Source organism: Heptranchias perlo, chromosome 3 (assembly GCF_035084215.1).
Source record: "Heptranchias perlo isolate sHepPer1 chromosome 3, sHepPer1.hap1, whole genome shotgun sequence".
Classification (NCBI taxonomy): domain Eukaryota; kingdom Metazoa; phylum Chordata; class Chondrichthyes; order Hexanchiformes; family Hexanchidae; genus Heptranchias; species Heptranchias perlo.
The window spans coordinates 71,245,341-71,266,919 of record NC_090327.1 but is presented as its reverse complement, the minus strand read 5'-3'; the positions used below and the strand labels follow the sequence as shown (position 1 = coordinate 71,266,919).

The 21,579-nt window shown below is 41.9% G+C and overlaps 1 pseudogene; it reads left to right on the top strand.

Annotated features, from left to right (window-relative positions):
• Window positions 1-16,172, top strand: part of LOC137308311 (gamma-glutamyl hydrolase-like) — a 28,962-nt pseudogene extending 12,790 nt beyond the window's left edge.
• The last annotated feature ends 5,407 nt before the right edge of the window (window positions 16,173-21,579 follow it).

Here is a 21,579-nt window from a genome sequence, read left to right as displayed (position 1 = left end):
ATTGCAGCTCTTGCATTACACATGAGTTACTGTGACATGTAGATCCACAGGACAGGTACATCCACATACTCTTAACAGATGTGACTTCAATTTCATCAATGTTTAATTAAAACATGTTACGCTACTAAAGCTAATACTTTTAACAGGTGATATTTGATTATTACAAACATATAATGGTAGCATCTATAATTTCAGTCTATAATACTGTCTGCAACTTAGTATCAAATTAAAGAAAGAAAGACTTGCATTTATGAAACACCTTTCACAAACTCAGCATGTCCCAAAGTGCTTTACAGCCAATGTAGGAAAAGCGGTAGCGCACAGCAAGGTCCCACAAACAGCAGTTTGGTAATGACCAGATAATCTGTTTACATGTTGATGGTTGAGGGATAAATATTGGCCAGGAGTGACCAGAGTCCTAAAAATGAAGAATTGTTAATTAAGTGATGGAGGGAGTAGCTGAATAAATGTTTGCTTCAGTTTCTATTATTTTGTTCAGATGTTCTGCACAGTCGAATGTTCAAGAACTTTCCTAAAGACCTGTTGCAAGCATTATAAATCAAACCTCTGACAGGAAACTACCACAACTGGAGCATCTCTAGCAAGGTAGGATTTAGGGAGCTATTTCAAATGGCATTGTTTTATTTAATATACTTTTGAGTAAATTGTAATTATTCTTAAACTGTAGATACACTGTTCCTTGATATATAATTGTTTGTATTCATTTCAAGTTTAAAAAGTAGGAACACGAGTTGTTAGGTTTATTTGTTGACTTTTGGAGAGAGGACTATTTTCTTAAAATTTAATTTGTAGTAAAAAAAAACATAATATCAAGATTTAAATGATAAAACCTGATCATTTGTGTATCTATGGTGACTCAGATTTGTTCCATTATTATTGCTGTTGAATAAAGTTCAATTCTGATTACAGATTGGAGATTTTTGAGGATTGGTATATATTTGCCTTAATCTAAGTGAAAATACTGGAGGAGGGCTAATTTCAGTGAGTTAAAAAGGGATCTTGCCCAGGTGGATTGTAATCAAAAATTGGCAGGCAAAACATTAATTGAACAATGGGAGGCCTTCAAGGAAGAGTTGGTTTGGGTACAGAGTGGACACATTCCTACAAGGGGGAAGGCAGGGCATCCAAAGCAAGAGCTTCCTGGATGACTAAAGATACAGAGATTAAAATAAAACAGAAAAAGGAGGCTTACAATGAATGTAAGGTTCATAGTACAGTAGATAACCAGGCTGAATACATGAAGTACAAAGTAGATTTAAAAAAGGAAATAAGAGGGGCAAAGAGAGAGTATGAGAATAGATTAGCGGCTAACATAAAAAAGAACCCAAAAGTCTTTTATAAACATACAAATAGTAAAAGGGTAGTCAAAGGAAGCGTGGGACCGACTAGGGACAAAAAAGATAATCTTGTGGAGGAAGAGGGCATGGCTGAGGTACTAAATGAATACTTCACATCCGTCTTCACTAGAGAAGAGGATGCTGTCATTGTAGCAGTAAAGGAGGAGGTAGTAGTGATATTGGATAGGATAAAAATAGATGAAGAGGAGGACTGGAGGATAGCAAATGTTGCATCCCTTTACAAAAAAGGGGGAGAGGGATAAACTTGGCAATTACAGGCCAGTCAGCCTAACGTCGGCGGTGGCAAAACTTTTGGAGACAATAATCCGGGTCAAAATAAATAGGCACTTGGAAAATTATGGGCTAATAAATGAAAATCAGCACTGATTTGTTAGAGGAAAATCGTGTTTGGCTAGCTTGATTGAGTTCTTTGAGGAAGTAACTGAGAGGGTTGATGTTGTGTATATGGACTTTCAAAAGGTATTTGATAAAGTACCACATAATAGACTTGTTAACAAAATTAAATCCCATGGGATTAAAGGGTCATTGGCAATGTGGATACAAAATTGGCTGGGGGACAGAAAGCAGAGAGTAGTGGTGAACGGTTGTTTTTCAGACTGGAGGGAAGTATACAGTAGTGTTTCCCAGGGGTCAGTATTAGGACCACTGCTGTTTTTGATACAATATTAATGACCTGGACTTGGGTATAGAGGGTATAATTTCAAAATCTGCAGATGACATGAAACTCGAAAATGTAGTAAACAATGTGGAGGATAGTGACAGACTGGTGAAATGGGCAGACACATGGCAGATTAAAATTTAATACAGAGAAGTATGAGGTGTTACATTTTGGTAGGAAAAGTGAGGCGAGGCAATATAAACTAAATGGTACAATTTTAAAGAGGATGCAGGAACAGAGACACTTGGGGCTGCACATAGAAAAATCTTTGAAGGTAGCAGGACAAGTTGGCCTCAGCTGGAGTATTGTGTTCAATTCTGGGCACCACACTTTAGGAAGGATGTCAAGGCCTTAGAGAGGGTGCAGAAGAGATTTACTAGAATGATACCAAGGATGAGGGACTTCAGTTATGTGGAGAGATTGGAGAAGCTGGGGTTGTTCTCCCTAGAACAGGTTAAGGGTTAAGGGGAAATTTGATTGAGGTGTTCAAAATCATGAACAGTTTTGATTGAGTGAATAAAGAGAAACTGTTTCCAGTGGCAGAAGGGTCGGTAACCAGAGGTACAGATTTAAGGTGATCAGAAAAAGAGCCAGAGGCGACATGAGGGAACATTTTTTTTACGCAGTGAGTTGTAATGATCTGGAATGCACTGGCTGAAAGGGTGGTGGAAGCAGAATCAATAGTAATTTTCAAAAGGGAATTGGATAAATACTTGAAGGGAAAAATTGACAGGGCTATGGGGAACGAGCAGGGAAATGGGACTAATTGGATAGCTCTTTCAAAGAGCTGGCACGTGCACGATGGGCCGAATGGCCTCTTCCTGTGCTGTACCTACTATGAAGTTGAATTGTCGCCATTTAAAGCGGCTTGCAAGTTGACCATGAACACGAGGAAAAACATCTTTTTAAAAGTGCAAAGCATCAAATAAATATGATCAAGGTGAGGGGTAGTTAACGCAGGGGAACTGAATACATTTTCTAGTTGGCACTCGGTGTCAACACCAGGGGCTCGATTTTAGGGTCGGGTTACCTGCGGGTTTCCAGCGGGGGGGCCCCGAAAATCCCGATCTCCGATCACGTGACCGGATTCGGACGAAATCCCGGCCACTTCCGGGTACCGCGCTGACGTGCGGGGCTGCGTGCGAAAGCCCCGCTGGTGGGAATCCCGCAGGCAATTAAAGCCAGCGGGGTTCCACTTGAGAGCACTTAACTTGCTCGTTGTGGTCAGTTAATGAGCTGAAGCAGCTGTCAAAAGAGGAAGTGTGGGATTTTACGTTCAAGGCAGTCAGTTTCCCACACTGGGGGAAACAGGACCCTTCAAACCAGGCGTGTTGCAGCCAGCAGCCTGTGGCAGGTGCCAAGGTGCGCTCCACGGGGGAGAGCCCTCACCCACGCAGGAGGCCACCGCGTCACATAGGGCAACCCCTGCCCCCCACCACCCCCCGGCCAAGCCAGAGGACAGACCGACACGAAACCGCAGCCCCAGTCCGAGGACTCACACACCTACCCTGCACAACCCCTCAGACCAACACCTGCCAGTTGGGTGGTGTGTGGACACCCTCGGAGGACGAAGAGCATGACCAGCACCAGCAGCCTCGCAGTCCACGCCGTCCGCCGCAGAGACGTGGATCCCCCCAACACGGTGTGGTTGCACGCCCACCTGCACAGCAGGAGGGAGGGCTACCGCAGAGAGAGACGCGTCGCAGAGGGCACTACCCTCGCCACAGGGTCCACAGACCGAGGCGCAGCTCCCCGGACCTCTCCGAGCAGCAGTGCACAGGGAGGCGCAGATTCGCTCGACATGTAGTCGTGGAGATCTGCAGCCTCTTTCATGCCGAGCTGCTCCTGGCTGGCCCCAGCACCAACTGCTTACCTGTCGCTGGCAAAGTCACCACTGTCCTCCACACCTTCTCCTCCGCATCCTTCCAGGGTGCAGCCGGCTACACCGCCGATGTCTCTCAGTCGTCTGCGCGGACGAGCCCTGCAAATACACCTGCACCTACTCTGCAGTAACACGATGGGTGGCATCAGTGGTGGGTCCTCATAGTGATACCCAGGAGCGGGCATTATTGGACACAATGGACAGGATTCGCGGAGACATGGCAGTGGTGGTGTCAATATAATGTGTGCTGTTTGTGGCTCTGAAATTCAATATGGGTAACACCCATGACAAACCCTCAGACACCCTTGTGCACCCCCTTCATGCTGACGAGACGTTTGCCTTACCCTGCCTACTGCACATATGTGATGCATGCCCTGTGGCTGCAGCACAGGTGGTGGCAGGTTGAGTGAGGCTGGCCGTGAGGGAGATGCACGAGAGGGTGAGTATGGGATGGAGCCATGAGATTGTATGAGGATTGGGTCGCGTGTTAGTGGCAGGATGAGTACTGGCGAGGTGAGTAGGTGGAGGTAAGATGAGGATGGGGTGTGAGTGGGCATGAAGGGTGATGTGACAGAATAGTGTTGGCGGTGCCGAAGGAGATTTGGGGTGGGGGCAGTGTTGTGGCAGACGGAGTGTAGGGGAAAGACTTCGTGTTCTCACTGTGGCTGACCTACTGCGGTCATTGCAGCGCCTCCTGCACTGTATGCAGGTGGGCCATATGTTGGTGGCGCAGGTGACCCCCTCTGCCACCTCGAGCCAGGCCTTCTTGGTGGCAGAGGCAGGCCGCTTCCTCCCGCCCGCCGGGGGGAAGATCTGTGTCCTCCCCCTCCTCCTCACCCCATCTGATGATACCTGGGGTGAGGCATCATTAAACTGGGAGCAGCCTTCCCCCTGGGCTGCTCCATGCTGCAATTTGTCCCATTGGTTGCAGCATCTGTCAGTGGAGGACTGCCCCTTTAACTAGAGAGCCTCCAGCTGACAGATCGTACTGCGCATGCGCAGCCCGACCGACGCGCAGGCCAGCGCCGTGGACCCCGGAGGAGCAGGTAATTGGATCCTATTAGTGGATTGCCTGCTACGATCGCGTGGGCAACCCACTAATTTCGCCGTTCGCGTTTTCGACGCTCCCGGAGGACCACCCGCTGGGAACCCGCAGGCCTGCTAAATTCGAGCCCCAGGACTCACAGTTGAGGAAAAGAACAAATTAGGTACAGATAGAATTCCTTTTATTTCAACAATGTGACTCAACCACAACTTCAGAAGAGCATTTCCACTGGGAATTGATTTGAGACTCACTACAATGATATCATTTAGAATAGTTTGGTGAGAGAGAAGACTTTCTTTCATCACCCTGGGATGGAATTAAATCCAGGCCCACAGGTGTAAGCATCATAGAACGTTACTGTTCAGAAATAGCCCAGTTGGCCCATCAAGTCTGCACCGGTGTTTTTGTCCACATGAGCCACCTATATAATCCCACTTTCCTGCTTTTATCCCATTTCCTTTAATATTCCTCTTTTTAAGCAATTATCTTTTTTTTAAAAAGATTTTAAGACTTCTTCAACAACAGTTTGTGCCAGAGAATTCTACATTTTGACCACCTGTGTAAAGATTTCTTTTCCACATTCCATTTTAATTTTTTTGTGATTGTAAGACAGATGAATGTTAAACTCCATATATGTAAGAATGATTGTATCCAAAATCCCAATATTTAATAATAATCAAAGAGTAATAATGGGCTGGATTTTGCTGTGAGCGGCGCTGTTTGTTAGATTTGCACTTGCCAGTCGACTTTCTATGAGCCTTTGCAGAGCAAGTTCCTGTAAATTAGAGATCCAAAAAGCGTGGCACCCTCTACAGAGCATCTGGGACCTGTGGGAACAGGGCAAGCAGCTGTATAGCTCCTTAACCAACCAGATTGAAGTATCGTTAATGAGCAGCCTCTGAACCAGAAAGTGTAATTTAGAATAGTGAATTCAATGTCAAATCAGGTACAGTAAGCAAAACAAAGAGAGCAAAAGAAGGATTGATTTAAGAGACAGAGTTAAAGGAGACAAAGAAAAAGTAAGAAAAAAAAATAATTTCGCTTTTAAAAAAAATGTCCAACACCATTCCCTCTAAGCTGCGCGCGTGCGCGGCCGTGCAGCAGTTTGTTGTGTGCCGTGCACTTAATCATTCTGTCCGCACACCAAACCAGTGCTCTCTGGCCCTCCCCTACACTGACCAGTCCCCAAGCCCCTCTCCCACGCTGACCAGTGCCCGGACCCCAGGCCCGTCTCCAGTGCTCCAGCCCTAGGCGGGCTGCTCTGCCTCTGGTGCTCGGGAGTGTCCAATCCCTTGGCTCCGGCCCCAGCCACCGCGTTGTTTACTGTGTTACTAGAAAATGTAGTCAGTGAGCAACTGATTGGCTGCGTGGAAACTAGACCAGGAAGTAAAATGTAAACCAATTGGCAAAACCAATGCGTTTGTCAGTGGCCAATCACAGACCGGACCTATCCACCCAACCACAGACCAGGCACCCCCACCCAACCACAGACCAGGCACCCCCACCCAACCACAGACCAGGCGCCCATGACCAAACTGCTCCCTGCCTTACATAGAGGTAGCCAAAACTAATGAGACCTGCAAGATGTACAATTGTAATGCAATAATTTTTTAAACCCTGCTGAGGATTCAATGAAAGGGGGTGTGGGGGGAGAACGGGGAGAGCTTTAATTAAACTGTGCCCTATCCCCAAATTCACACTGACTGATTTGATAACTATTGTATTTCTGACTCAATTTAAAAATTCTGATTGCACACGATTTATTTCTGTTTAAATCAGAGTCATTAAGCTGATTCAACAAAAAGCTGATTGGAATTGTTCCCATCAGATAATTTTTAATAAAATATAACGAGACTGGCCTGCTCAATCCTAGTGCAACCTAAGAAACCCATTTCATCAATTATATAAATTTATCAGCCAATATAACATTATATTGTTAGAATTATCCATTATTTTGTACATTTGTTCTATTTGTTATATACCCTGAATAATCTGTTCTAAAAAGATGTGTTTTTTTTATGGTGACGCACACAGCCTTTGTATTGGTGCACAAACCCAAATTAATTCCGCGCATGGCCGAAAAAACAATTAGAGGGAACATTGATGTCCAATAATAATTAATATCTGAAGGAAGGTGACTCCACACTTGCAAAATTTGATGTTCAGTGCCAGAGAGGTTGTTTGGCAATAATTAAGACTTACCATGCCATTGAAAGGTAAGTACACTGGAATAGATAAGTCGTAATTTTTTTTGCCGTGTTTGGTCCATATCTATCAGGTAAGTGCAGGAACTTCACGCCACGGAGAGCCAGACAGTGAGATGCTGTTTACGCGCAGCTTTTGGAGGAGCATCGCATCTCAACCAGCAAATTCCGGATTTCCGCGTTTAACTGCGCATGTGAGGTCGCTGAAAGTTACTGTCTGATTTGCACATGAATAAGACTTAGCACTATTAGTCTCACTGTTATTTTCACGGCAAAATCCAGCCCAATAAATCTTTTCCCCTTTTCCTAACACATACATTCTGCAATGCTGGATTGGGATCTATCATTCATGTCTAAGGTTTATAGGGTTAAGCTATGTTAATTACCTCACCTTTGAACTGTCCCACATAACCAACTCCAAATTATGTCAGTTACCCAAGTCAATTAAATTATAATAGAGCTGCAGTACAATAATGAGAGAGGTGTAATTAATTTCTGAGATACATTGACTAAAACGACTTTATTTAACAACAGCTATGGTAACATTAATATTATCACAAGGTTAAGCATTGAGATATACATATGGATATGCACTGTTAATCAACGGTGTAAATCATCACAAGCACTACGGTAGTTTTAAGTGTCACTCTGGGGGACGCTCAACCTAGTTTTGGGGAAGCTTCAAGTGAGTCATTATCTTTTTCTTGTCCTCGCTTAAATAACAGGAAGATAGGAACAGAAGTAAGCCATTTAGCCCCTCTAGCCTGTTCCGCCATTCAACGAGATCATGGCTGCTCTGTGACCTAACTCCATATACCCCTTAGCTCCATACCTCTTAATACCTTTTGGTTAAGAAAAATCTATCAATCTCAGATTTAAAATTAACAATTGAGCTAGCATCAACTGCCGTTTGTGGAAGAGAGTTCCAGACTTCTACTACTCTTTGCGTGTAGAAGTGTTTCCTAACTTCACTCCTGAAAGTCCTGGCTCTCATTTTTCAGCTATGTCCCCTAGTCCGAGACTCCCAACTGACAGAAATAGTTTCCCTCTATCTACCCTATCAGTTCCCTTTAATATCTTGTAAAATTTCGATCAAATCACCCCTTAACCTTCTAAATTCCAGGGAATACAACCCTAGTTTGTGTAATCTCTCCTCGTAATTTGACCCTTGGAGTCCAGGTATCATTCGAGTAAATCTATGCTGCACTCCCTCCAAGGCCAATATATCCTTCCTGAGGCCCGGTACCTAGAACAGAACACAGTACTCCAGGTGTGGTCTAACCAGGGCTTTGTATAGCTGTAGCATGATTTCTACCCCCTTGTATTCTGGTCCTCTAGGCATAAAGGCCAGCACTCCATTAGCTTTTTTGTTTATTTTCTGTACCTGTCCATGACATTTTAATGATCTATGTACATGGACCCCCTAAGTCTCTTTGGACCTTCACTGTTTTGAGCATTTCACCACTTAGAAAGTACTCTGATCTGTCCTTTTTAGGTCCAAAGTGGATGACCTCACACTTGCCTACATTGAAATCCATTTGCCACAGTTTTGCCCATATCTCTTTGTAATTTTATGCTACCATCTACACTGCTTACTATGCTGCCTATCTTTGTGTAATCGGCAAACTTGGATATGTAGCTCTCTATCCCGCCATCTAAATTGTTAATAAATACAGTGGATAGTTGAGGCCCCAACACAGATCCCTGTGGAACACCACTGGTCACATTCTACCAATTTGAGTACCTGCCCATTATCTCTATTCTCTGTCTCCTGCCAATTTCCTAACCAGATCAATAATTTGCCCTCAATTCCATGAGCTTCAACTTTAGCTAACAGTCTCTTATGACGGATTTTACCAAATGCCATCTGGAAGTCCATATAAATATCATCCATAGACATTCCCCTGTCCATTACTTTAGTCACCTCTTCAAAAAATTCAATCAGATTCATCTGTCATGACCTACCCTTTACAAATCCATGCTGGCTCTCTCTGATCAGCTGAAAATTTTCAAGGTGTTCAGTCACTCTATCCTAAATTATAGACTCTAGTAATTTCCTGACAACAGATGTTAGGCTAACTGGTCTATAATTCGTTGGTTTCTCTCTCTCACCTTTCTTAAACAGCGGAGTGACATGTGCAATTTTCCAATCTAAAGGAATCGAGAGAACTTTGGAAGATTATAGTTAGGACATCTGCAATTTTCTCACCTACTGCCCTTAAAATCCTGGGATGAAAACCATTTGGTCCTGGGGATTTGTCACTCTTTAGTGCCATTATTTTCTTCATTACTGTTAATTTGTTTACGTTAATTATGGTAAGTCCCCGTCCCTGATTCAATATTAGTTTCCTTGGGGTGTCCGACATGCTATCCTCTTTACTATAAGTACTGACGCAAAGTAATTATTTAACATGTCCACCATTACCTTATTTTCATTTACAATATCAACATTATCAGTTTTTAAGGGACCCACGTTGCTTTTCACCATCTGCTTTTTTCTATTATAATTGTAAACATTTTTTGTGTTGATTTTGATATCCCTTGCAAGTTTATTTTCACACTTCCTTTTGCTGTTCGTTGTAGCTCTCCCAGCTGCCATGATCTGTGCTGTTTTTTGCATTTTCGTAGGCCTTTTCTTTTAGTTTTGTTATCCCTTTCCTCTTTTGTCGCCCACGGCTTTTTTTTTTGGCAAGTAGAGCTCTTGCTCAAACATTTCTCTTTATTGTTGTACTGCACTTATTAAATAACATTTAAGCTCCACTTTGCTTTAGTCTAATTGCGGCCGTCAGGAGTACTGTGGGGCTGGGAGGAGCACCCCTACTCCTTCTGGCTCCACGTGAATTTTTTTAAAGATTACTAAAACTCACTCTTTCGGTGGCAGCCGGTTTCTAGGCTACATCCACACCAGGTGAAGCTGTTTTAAGTATGTAAGGAATATATTATCTGAATTTCCAATATTCTGCTTATACATGTTAAACATTATTAAACCAATTTTTGCCCTTTTTCTTAACAATAGAAACAGAGCTGGATTTCTACCCAACACATCTAAGGTTTATAAAATGCCCAATTTAGCTTACTTCTGAACCATTTTACATACTCAGTTGAAAGTATTTTAATGTTATGCATCAAGCCAATCACCACAAACCTACAGTACAAACTTAAGTGGAATGGACTAGCTTCTTCTAGCCAGAGTCATCAAGGATCATGTCAGACACAAAGATATGTTAACTATTACTACTATGTATATACAATATTTAAGTTAACAAAGCTAAAGCCACTGCAAGATTAAGCAATGGGAATCACGCTGGCCCAGAAATTGCTTAAAAAAGAATGGCGCTCACCATTGTTAATAGCGAAATCGAGGAGCAAGTTCTGGTGCTCGCACGTACGCAGTGAAACGCGGAAATCTGGAACTTGCTCCTCCTGGTTCGATGGTGATATGACAGCTTCGAATTAAAGGGATATTGCCTGCTGGAATCAGTGGAAACAATGGACTAACGCCAACTTGCTCATCTGCCCAGCTGGAAAGTAACTAATATCGCCACAAAACAGGTACACTTAAAACTTAGTTTAGACCTGGTATTTTTAACAGTGTTGTAAGTTTTAATGACTGCTTTAACAACTAAAAATTAACTTTTAAAAATGTGGAGTCTCACTACTCATTTTAATAGTTTTTGGTCATTTAAAAAAAAATGTTTTTTTACTTTTCCCTCCTGACTCTTATTTAATTCGATTATTTCTTACCCTCTCTTTTTTCGCTGTCTATAACTCTTTTTTCAAATGTTTTTAATGTATCTTTCACTTCCTGGATTTTACGTTCAAGCTTGAAGAACATGTTCACAGCTGGTCAAAAATGCTGCAATCTGATTGGTCGAGGAGAAAAATTGATCCTCTTGCTTCTCCCTTGGGTCCTAGCTTCGCTGGAGAAAACACTGGGCTCTTCTCCACTTCCTATTAGAGGAAGTGCACCCAGTAAAGACCCAGTAAGTTAGTGGGTTAGTATAAATCTATGGAGCATTGAGTACTGTTGGTTCACCACTCCGAACAATTTCTGGGCCATTAGGTACTTAGGTAGAGGTCATTAACTGACAGAGTTTAAACCATAATAGACACAAATCTAATTGAAGTGTATCACTGTATCTCAGCAGTAGCTGAGTTCTCTCGATTACTGTATGACAATTATGTTCAAATTCCAAGATCACCGTACATTTCTACTCAATGTATTGCTGGTAAAGTAACAGCTTCATATTATCATGCCTACAAAAACTTACTTCCTAATGGGTGGAAATAGATGTGCATATATTCAACTGGTCATTTGATGGTTGCATTTTTGTCAAGCTACCGCACTCAGCAAATCTGAAACTTTGGACCATAGCTCATTTATGATAAAATTATGTCAAACAGCTAATGTTTCATATAAGTTGTAGCTATAGACCTAATGCAACCAGAACTGATTGGCAATCCAAGCAAATCAGGACAGTTGCTATATTTTAGGTTGGGAGGGTTTGAGTGGGAAAATTGCTTTGGGGCAACTTGTACTAATAACTCGAAACCTTTCCTACTGATCCCTAAATAGCGTTCTCTTTGCTACTCCTTGGGGACACTGCTGTGCTTAGACCTCACTCTGCTTGTTATCTGTAATTCTAAGAGAAGTAAGTCAAAAAGAGAAGTAGGAGTGAAAGGAAGGAATAAATCTTATGGAAAGAAAGACCGCTTCAATTAGTTGTAGTAATTTTTTCAGTTAATTTGTAGGGCTGTACATTTTTTTTAAAGAGTGCATTTTTGCGCAAAGTTCCTGAAGCTCAGTGAGGTCGGCAGGACCCAATCATTTGCATAGAAAGCTCCAATTGAAGCATTTCAATGAAAATCATCATGATCGTCCCAGCTTCACTGAGATTCACAGTGCAAAAAATATATTCTGAAAAATGCACAGCCCTATACATAGGCAAGATTATTTCAAATTCATTTGTTTGAAATTAGGAGGCATTACGGTTCAGCAACCTGAGCAATTCTTTTCCTATAGTGGGTGACCAAGGTTACTTAATGATTCTCAACATTAAATCAAAATATAGTTCATTTTTATACATTGAGCAAACAGTATCATGCAAATATACAACTTCCATTTCTTATACAAAAAGACACTTTATAGTTTGCACAATACAGATACTGCTACAGAAAGTTGTGATAATTTGTTGCAATATTTCTAGTTAGAATTATTTTGTGACTAATTTTAGAATTTTACAAATAATGAAAAATTGAGCAACTTCTACAGAATTCTGAGTACTAATATGGACAACCAATAGGTGGAATTTGTATCCACCATGGAAGGTAAATGAAAATAACTAGTGCTGATCTGAAAACAATCTTTTAGAATTAAATGCACTATGTATAATATATAATTTCAGTCTTGTTTTTATTTTTATATCCTTATTTAATCCTCTATATTGAGAAAGCTGAATCAGTTGTGATATTTTACTTTGCATTATTAATTGGCATTCCAGTGTAAAGATTCCACTGTAATCTCTGATTCAATGAAGCTGCCAGGTGGTGTCCTCTGTAACAATTAAGCAGAGGAGACGTGGGCAAGCGATTAGAGCAGGCTGAGAGAAATAAACATTACTCTCCAGCTGTAGACTATTAGTTATAAAGCTACACATTTAGTTCCAAAAGAGATTCATTTTACCAGATGCTTCCCCTCATTATGGCTACAGTGAGTGTGCTGATGGCATTATTGCATTGTGACCACACTGCTGCTTACAAGGCTTTCTAATTACATTTTATTCCAAAATTGTTTTTTCTTACTAATTTTTCCAGTCTCCTTCTCTTCTGAAGAAATGGACTCCTCATGGTATTACAGTTCCAAGGGCATCAGACACCCTGGGGTGCCTTATACAATTGGACAATATTTACACTTGCAATTTATAGGATTTTGGCAATAATTGACTGCTATGCTTTAGCTAAGTAATTTATTATATGTAAAGCACTTGGGATATAATAAAGCACAATAAATATTGAAGTTCGTTCTATCTGAGCCTTCACAGTGAATGTCAGCATCACAGCTAAGCTAGATCCTGTTCTCACCCAAAGGCCACACACACACACACACACACACACACACACACTTCCAGCAGGGGTCACTGGATGGCTATCAGAAGTAGGGACCCTTGCTGTTTTCTCACCTCCTTAGCCAAGGCACGTTGAGTCTAATTGTAGTGCTCCTACTGCCACACTGGCTGAGATCAGGTAACTCAGCACAGACCAGGGACTGAAAATGAGCCTTCCTGGTGTGTACAGCTTAGATATTTACTGGGTAAACATTGAGCCATTGAGGGCACCCAAATTGAATTTTTACAGTTTAGATCCCGAGAGCTTACATAACAAAACTCAAGCCTTGAAAATTTCCATTCCTCATTGAAATGAGCAAGGAATGGAACTTTGTAGATTGCAGTTTGCTGCTGTTAAGATGAACTGCTTTATAAGTGTTAACCCATCCATAATTGTTATCTTTTTGCACTCTTTCATAGTGTAAAAACGTGAATATTAATCCATACATATGTTATGTATATGTAGTGTATGTTTGGAGCATCAATAACCCCATCATCATCCACTCCACACATTTTTGTACTCCTATGAAATTGACTGTTCCAAATGGATCTGATGTATTTCAGTGACCACTAAAGGTGAGTCTGAAATGGGATAATGCCCTATAATCCCTACATATTTTTTATAATTAAAAACCTTGGCATCTCTGAACAACCTTAATGCGTTTTTTTTTGCTGTTATATTTAGGTGTGCTTTCAAGTTAAGGCTTGTGATAATGTTTCACTGTGGAGACTTTCAATATGGGTTTTAGCCACGTCTTGTAGTGTACACACTAATTGTAATCTGATAGCAGAAGAACTGATGGAAGTTATAGTCCTGCTTGATCTGCTTATTTGTTCTTTGAATGTAGTTTTCAGATACCCTATTTATGCAGTTCAGTGGCACGCTGAGAACTCCTTATGAGTGGAAGACAACAGGGAAAATCCCAAACTCCCCTGAAGCTAATGTAAGGAGTCGCACAACACCAGGTTATAGTCCAACAGCTTTATTTGAAATCGCAAGCTTTCGGAGCTTTGCTCCTTCATCAGGTGAAGTGAGGAGGAGTTGCATAAAGGCACAGCATATATAGTCAGAGAACAATGCCTGGTGATTACAGATAATCTTTCTAACTGCCCTTTATCACACCTCGGCAGACAGATAATCACAGCAATCAAAGGAGTGTTCAAACAGGTTAGTCAGGGAAACCTTACATCCAAGAATACTGAGGTGGGGTCACCAGGGGTCAAATGTAGCAGATGTATTTTGTATTAAAAACAGATAACTTTTTTTTGCTAGAAATCGCAGCAGGTCCGGCATCTGTGTATGGAGAACAAGCCAGCTACGACTTGAGTCTGGATGACTCTACGTCAGGTGGGGTTACATGTAGCGTGACATGAACCCAAGATCCCGGTTGAGGCCGTCCTCATGGGTGCGGAACTTGGCTATCAATTTCTGCTCGATGATTTTGCGTTGTCGTGTGTCTCGAAGGCCGCCTTGGAGAACGCTTACCCGAAGATCGGAGGCTGAATGTCCTTGACTGCTGAAGTGTTCCCCGACTGGGAGGGAACCTTCCTGTCTGGCGATTGTTGTGCGGTGTCCATTCATCCGTTGTCGCAGTGTCTGCATGGTCTCGCCAATGTACCATGCTCTGGGGCATCCTTTCCTGCAACGTATGAGGTAGACAACGTTGGCCGAGTCACAGGAGTATGAACCATGTACCTGGTGGGTGGTGTCCTCTCGTGTGATGGTGGTATCTGTGTCGATGATCTGGCATGTCTTGCAGAGATTGCCGCGTGGTGTCGTGGACGCTGTTCTACTGAAAGCTGGGTAATTTGCTGCGAACGATGGTCTGTTTGAGGTTAGGTGGCTGTTTGAAGGTGAGTAGTGGAGGCGTGGGGATGGCCCTAGCGAGGTGTTCGTCGTCATCGATGACATGTTGAAGGCTGCGAAGAACATAGCATAGTTTCTCCGCTCCGGGGAAGTACTGGACGACGAAGGGTACTCTGTTGGTTGTGTCCCATGTTTGTCTTCTGAGGAGGTCTATGCGATTTTTCGCTGTGGCCCGTCGGAACTGTCGATCGACATATCCCGTTCTTACGAGGGCGTCTTTCATCGTGGTCCCCTGAAGCTGTTAGTCTCCTGGTATTTAGCTGACTTTTTTTGTTAATGAAGTTATGATGGACAACAGAAATAATTTGCAGCTTTTAAGGTTTATTTTTTGTGTATATCCTTGTATTCTAATTGAGCTTTATAATAAATATGCTTGTTCAGTTTTTAAGTGCAAATTTAGGAAATTAACAAACTAAATTTTTCCCTGAAAAACAATTGTATTTTGTTTTTCAGCATGAAATAACTCCCATCATTTTTCTAATACAGAAGAAGCAAAGGCGTTGATTTATAATTATTCACCTTTTTACACTGGAAACATTTCTAACTTTGAGCAAATTTATTTAATTGATTAGAATTACTTCAACTTAACTTGTCCCAGTCAGTCAGTTAAATCCAATATAACCACTTTATTGCAGTCCTCCTATTCCTTGCATTCCCTTAATAGCAACTGATTATTTGGTGTATTATGGTCTCCACAGTGTGTGGGGAAGTGCTTTTCACTGCAGAAGAAGTAACTTTAATTTGCACATGCAAAATAACTCAGACAACAATGTTGATAAAGCCAATGAGGTGATATTTGCCAAATGGAAGTTAAAAGCTTAAAAGCTTTCTGGCAACGCTTCATTGTTTGAGAGTTGAGGGCCCTTTAGTACATATGAAATATCCCTGTAATTTTTGAGATGTAAATTACATATAGCTTTTTCTTGCTTAGATGTTTTAGTTACAATGTCTAAACATTAAGCAAGCAGCAGATCACTTAAGTGTTCCATTTTATGCAGAATGTTCTTGTCTTGTATGACCATTTAATAAAAGAAAATTGCCCCATGTCCAGCAATGCTACAATTCTGAATTTCTGCGGTCATGATGAACTTTAACTTTCTTTAAAATTTACATTCGCACAAAAATAAGATTTCCATTTGTACAAAAGAGAGATCTTGCCTTTGATTTTTGCTGAGGAACAAAACAAGTTAGGTTCTATTGGTTGTACTCTTCAAGCTCTAGATCCTCCATTCTTAAGAGCCATGTGAAGAAGACACAACTATGGCTCCCAGAGTGTATGAGTTATTGACAGGCCACTAGACATATGATCTAATGCTCCTAGTGGGGAATGCCACTCAGAGAGCACATCTTGGGAAGTCTCAAATTTTCAGCTCATGATTAAAATTAAAATTTGAGGGATATGATCCTTTCTACATTTTAGTCCTTAGTCTTAACTAATTTAGGTTCAAGACTCTACAATGAAATGCTCCATGATACAAAGTTCCTTTTATAAGTTTTATTCAATACATGTAAACAGATTCTACATTACCGATCTGGGAAGTAACAGTGGCCATCTAACCTAGGTCTATCTGTCAACTTCTTTCTTTCTGGGGGTACACACATGGAGCTCTCTCAATCTTGCTATTCAAGCTCTAAAACCACAAAAGTACTTGATCACTGGTTTCCCCATTAACGGTTAATTCAGTACATCTGCTCATCACATGACTACACCAAGAAGAGAAAAACTCTATATGAGACAAAACTAATAAAATAAAACAATCAACTGAATACAGTTATTTTTATTCGTTCATGGGATGTGGGCATTGCTGGCAAGGCATTTATTGCCCATCCCTAATTGCCCTTGAGAAGGTGGTGGTAAGCCGCCTTCTTGAACCGCTGCAGTCAGTGTGGTGAAAGTTCTCCTACAGTGCTGTTAGGTAGGGAGTTCCAGGATTTTGACTCGGCGACGATGAAGGAACGGCAATATATTTCCAAGTCGGGATGGTGTGTGACTTGGAGGGAAATGTGCAGGTGGTGTTGTTGCCATGTGCCTGCTGCCCTTGTCCTTCTAAGTGGTAGAGGTCGCGGGTTTGGGAGATGCTCTCGAAGAAGCCTTGGCGAGTTGCTGCAGTGTGTCCTGTAGATGGTACACACTGCAGCCACGGTGCGCTGGTGGTGAAGGGAGTGAATGTTTAGGGTGGTGGATGGGGTGCCAATCAAGCAAACTGCTTTGTCCGGATGGTGCCAAGCTTCTTGAGTGTTGTTGGAGCTGCACTCATCCAGGCAAGTGGAGAGTATTCCATCACACTCCTGACTTGTGCCTTGTAGATGGTGGAAAGGCTTTGGGGAGTCAGGAGATGAGTCACTCGCCACAGAATGCACAACCTCTGACCTGCTCTTGTAGCCACAGTATTTATGTGGCTGGTCCAGTTAAGTTTCTGGTCATTGGTGACCTCAGGATGTTGATGGGGGATTCGGCGATGGTAATGCCATTGAATATCAAGGGGAGGTGGTTAGACACACTATTGTTGGATATTTCAAGCCATAGAATAGAAGCTTACAGTAATTAGCAGAGGTTAATGGTATAACTTAATTGTTCTTGTCGTTGACTTGTCTAGACTAGGTCATTTGTTTTAATAGTGTTGGTTGAAGATTAAATGTTGGCTAGGACACCTGGAGAACTCCCCTACTCTTTTTTGAATAATGCCATGGGATCTTTTACATCCACTTGAGAGGGAAGATGGGGCCCTTGGTTTAACATCTCATCTGAAAGCCAGCACCTCAAACAGTGTAGCACTCTCTCAGCACTGCACTGTCGGCAGCCTACATTTTATGCTTTCTGGAGAGACGCTTGAACCCACGACCTTCTAGCTTAGAGGCAAGAGTGCTACCACTGAGCCTTGGCTAAGACCAGCTTTGGAATTGCATCTAGAGGGAGCTATGGTGCTGAGATGGAGAGAAGGTGGATGTAATTCAGGACAGCGGCAGAAACTTTCTTGATGCTTTTTCACATTATAATAATTGAAATGGCAACATGAGGCCAATTATTTATATACTTTTCTCTTCATAAATTTTCTCTTCAGGGTAGGTGAGGAGGAAGGAACTGAAGATGTTGATGCCTCACTGGGATTTGGCTCCACAGTTGCTGTTTACCTCTAGTACCTCAACCAATTGCCCATTGTTCATTTGTGAATCTTGATAGTGAGTTTTAGCAGGCAATCGCACCCTAGGGGCTGGAAAAACAGCTAAACTGATACTATCCTCAGCCGTTGTCCATACATGTGTGTTTCTATGTGCTGGTGCTGGCTAGCGATCAGGAGTGAGAATCATTGCTTTAGAGTTGTACCATATTTTTATATTGCCTCTCTTCCTGCCAAAATCACTTTGCACTTCTCTGTGTTAAATTTCATCTGCCATATGTCCGCCCATTCCATCAGCCTGTTTATATCCTCTTGAGGTATATCACTATCCTCCTCACTGTTTACACTTCCAAGTTTTGTGTCATCTGCAAATTTTGAAATTGTGCCCTGTACATCCAAGTCCAAGTCATTAATATATATCAAAAAAAGCAGTGGTCCTAGTACCGACCCCTGGGGAACACCACTGTATACCTTCCTCCAGTCTGAAAAACAACCATTCACCACTACTCTCTCTTTCCTGTCACTTAGCCAATTTCGTGTCCATGCTGCCTCTGCCCCTTTTATTCCATGGGGTTCAATTTTGCTGACAATTATGTGGCACTTTATCAAACACCTTTTGAAAGTCCATATACACATCAACCGCATTGCCCTCATCAACGCTCTATGTTACCTCATCAAAAAATTCAATCAAGTTAGTTAAACATGATTTTCCTTTAACAAATCCATGCTGGCTTTCCTTTATTAATCCACACTTGTCCAGGTGACTATTAATTTTGTCCCGGATTATCATTTCTAAAAGCTTCCCCACCACCGAGGTTAAACTGACTGGCCTATAGTTGCCGGGTTTATCCTTACACCCTTTTTTGAACAAGGGTGTAACATTTGCAAATCTCCAGTCCACTGACACCACCCCCATAGCTAAGGAGAACTGGAAGATTACAGCCAGCACCTCCACCCTTACTTCCCTCTGCAACCTAAGGTGCATCCCATCTGGACCAGTGACTTATCCAATTTAAGTTCAGGTAGCCTTTCTTGTACTTCCTCTTTATCAATTTTTAGCCCATCCAGCATCTCAACTACGTCCTATTTTACTGTGACTTTGGCAACATCTTCCTTGCTAAAGACAGATACAAAGTATTCATTTAGTACCTCAGCCATGCATAGGTCTCCTTTTTGGTCTTTAATCGGCTCCACCCCTCCTCCTACTGCCCGTTTACTATTTATACGCCCATAGAAGACTTTTGGATTCCCTTTTATGTTAGCCGCCAGTCTATTCTCATACTCTTTCTTTGCCCCTCTTATTTTCTTTTTCACTTCTCCCCTGTACTTTTCATATTCAGCCTGGTTCTCATTTGTGTTATCAACCTGACCTATCATAAGCCCCTTTTTCTGCTTCATCTTACTCTCTAACTCTTTCGTCATCCAGGGAGCTCTGGCTTTGGTTGCCCTACCTTTCTCCCACGTGGAAATGTACCTCGACTGTACCCGAACCATCTCCTCTTTAAAGGCCGCCCATTGTTTGATTACAGTTTTGCCTGCCAATCTTTGATTCCGGTTTACCTGGGCCAGATCTGTTCTTAACCCACTGAAATTGGCCCTCCTCCAATCAAGTATTTTTACCCTAGGTTGTTCATTGTCCTTTTCCATAACTAATCTAAACCTTGTGATACTATGATCATTATTCTCTAAATGTTCCCCCATTGACACTTGCTGCACTTGACCCACCTCATTTCCCAGAACCAGATCCAGCAATGCCTCCGTGTTGGGCTGGAAACATATTGATCAAGAAAGTTGTCCTGAACACACTTCAGAAATTCCTCCCCCTCTTTCCCCTTTACACTATTACAAGCCTAGTCTATATAAGGATAGTTGAAGTCCCCATTATCACTACTGTATAGTTCTTGCACCTCTCTGTGATTTCCCTTCAAATTTGCTCCTCTATATCCTTCCCACTAGTTGGTGGCCTATAGAATGCACCCAGTAGTGTAATGGTACCTCTATTCTTTCTTAACTCTAACCAAATAGATTCTGTCGTTGACTCCTCAAGGACATCCTCTCTCTTCATCACTGCAATATTCTCCTTAATACTGCCACCCCCTCCTTTTTTTTTCCTTCCCTATCTTTCAGGAACAACTTGTATCCAGGAATATTTAGTACCCAATCCTGCCCTTTTTTTGAGCCATGTCTTCGTTATCACCACTACAACATATTCCCATGTGGCTATTTGTGCCTGCAGCTCACCAACCTTATTTACCACACTTCATGCATTTATACACATGCACTCTAAACCTATCTTAGACCATCTCGTATTCTCTCTTAGTCTGATCCGACCTAATACTGTGCTATTTCTGACTCTAGTGCTATCTGTCTCACCCAAACCTTTGTGCACCTTGTTTCTCCTTTCTGTTGCTACATCCTGGTGCCTATCCCTCTGCCAAATTAGTTTCCTGATAAGAATATCCTGTCAGTTCAGGTATCGTCCTTGTGAATCTTTTTTGCACCCTATCCACCCTTCTATATCCTCTCTATATTATGGAGACCAGAACTGTGCATAATACTCGCCAAGTGTGCAAAAAAGGTTCTATACAAGTTTAGCATAACTTCTTTGCTTTTCAATTCTATCTCTCTAGAAATGAACCCTAGTGCTTGATTTATCTTTTTTATGGCCTTATATGCGTTGCTACTTTTAGTGATTTGTGTATCTGTATCCCTAGATCCCTTTGCTCCTCTATCCCATTTAGGCTCTTATTATCCAAGCAGTGTGTGGCCTCCTTATTCTTCCTACTAAAATACATCACCTCACACTTATCTATATTGAAATTAATTTGCCAATTACATGGCAACCTACAAGTTTATTAATGTCCTCCTGCATTTTGACACATTATTCCTTTGTATTAGCTACACCCCCCCAATTTGGAGCCATCCGCAAATTTTAAAATTGTACTTCCGATTCCTGAATCCAAATCGTTAATGTAAATTGTGAACAACAGTGATCCCAGCACCAATCCCTGTGAACACCACATCCCACCTTTTATTAGTCTGAGTAGCTACCCGTAATCCCTATTCTCTTTTCTATTTTGTAGCCAACTTGCTTTCCATTCTGCTACCTGTCCCCTGAATCCACATTCTCTGACCTTAGCCATGCGTCTACAATGCAGTGCCTTATCGAAGACCTTTTGAAAATCCAAATATATTACATCTACTGCATTACCCTTTCTACTCTTTCTGTTACTTCTTCAAAGAATTCAATATAGTTTGTCAAGCATGACTTCCCCTTCTGAAATCCGTGCTGACTATTCTTTATTATATGTTCATTCTCTA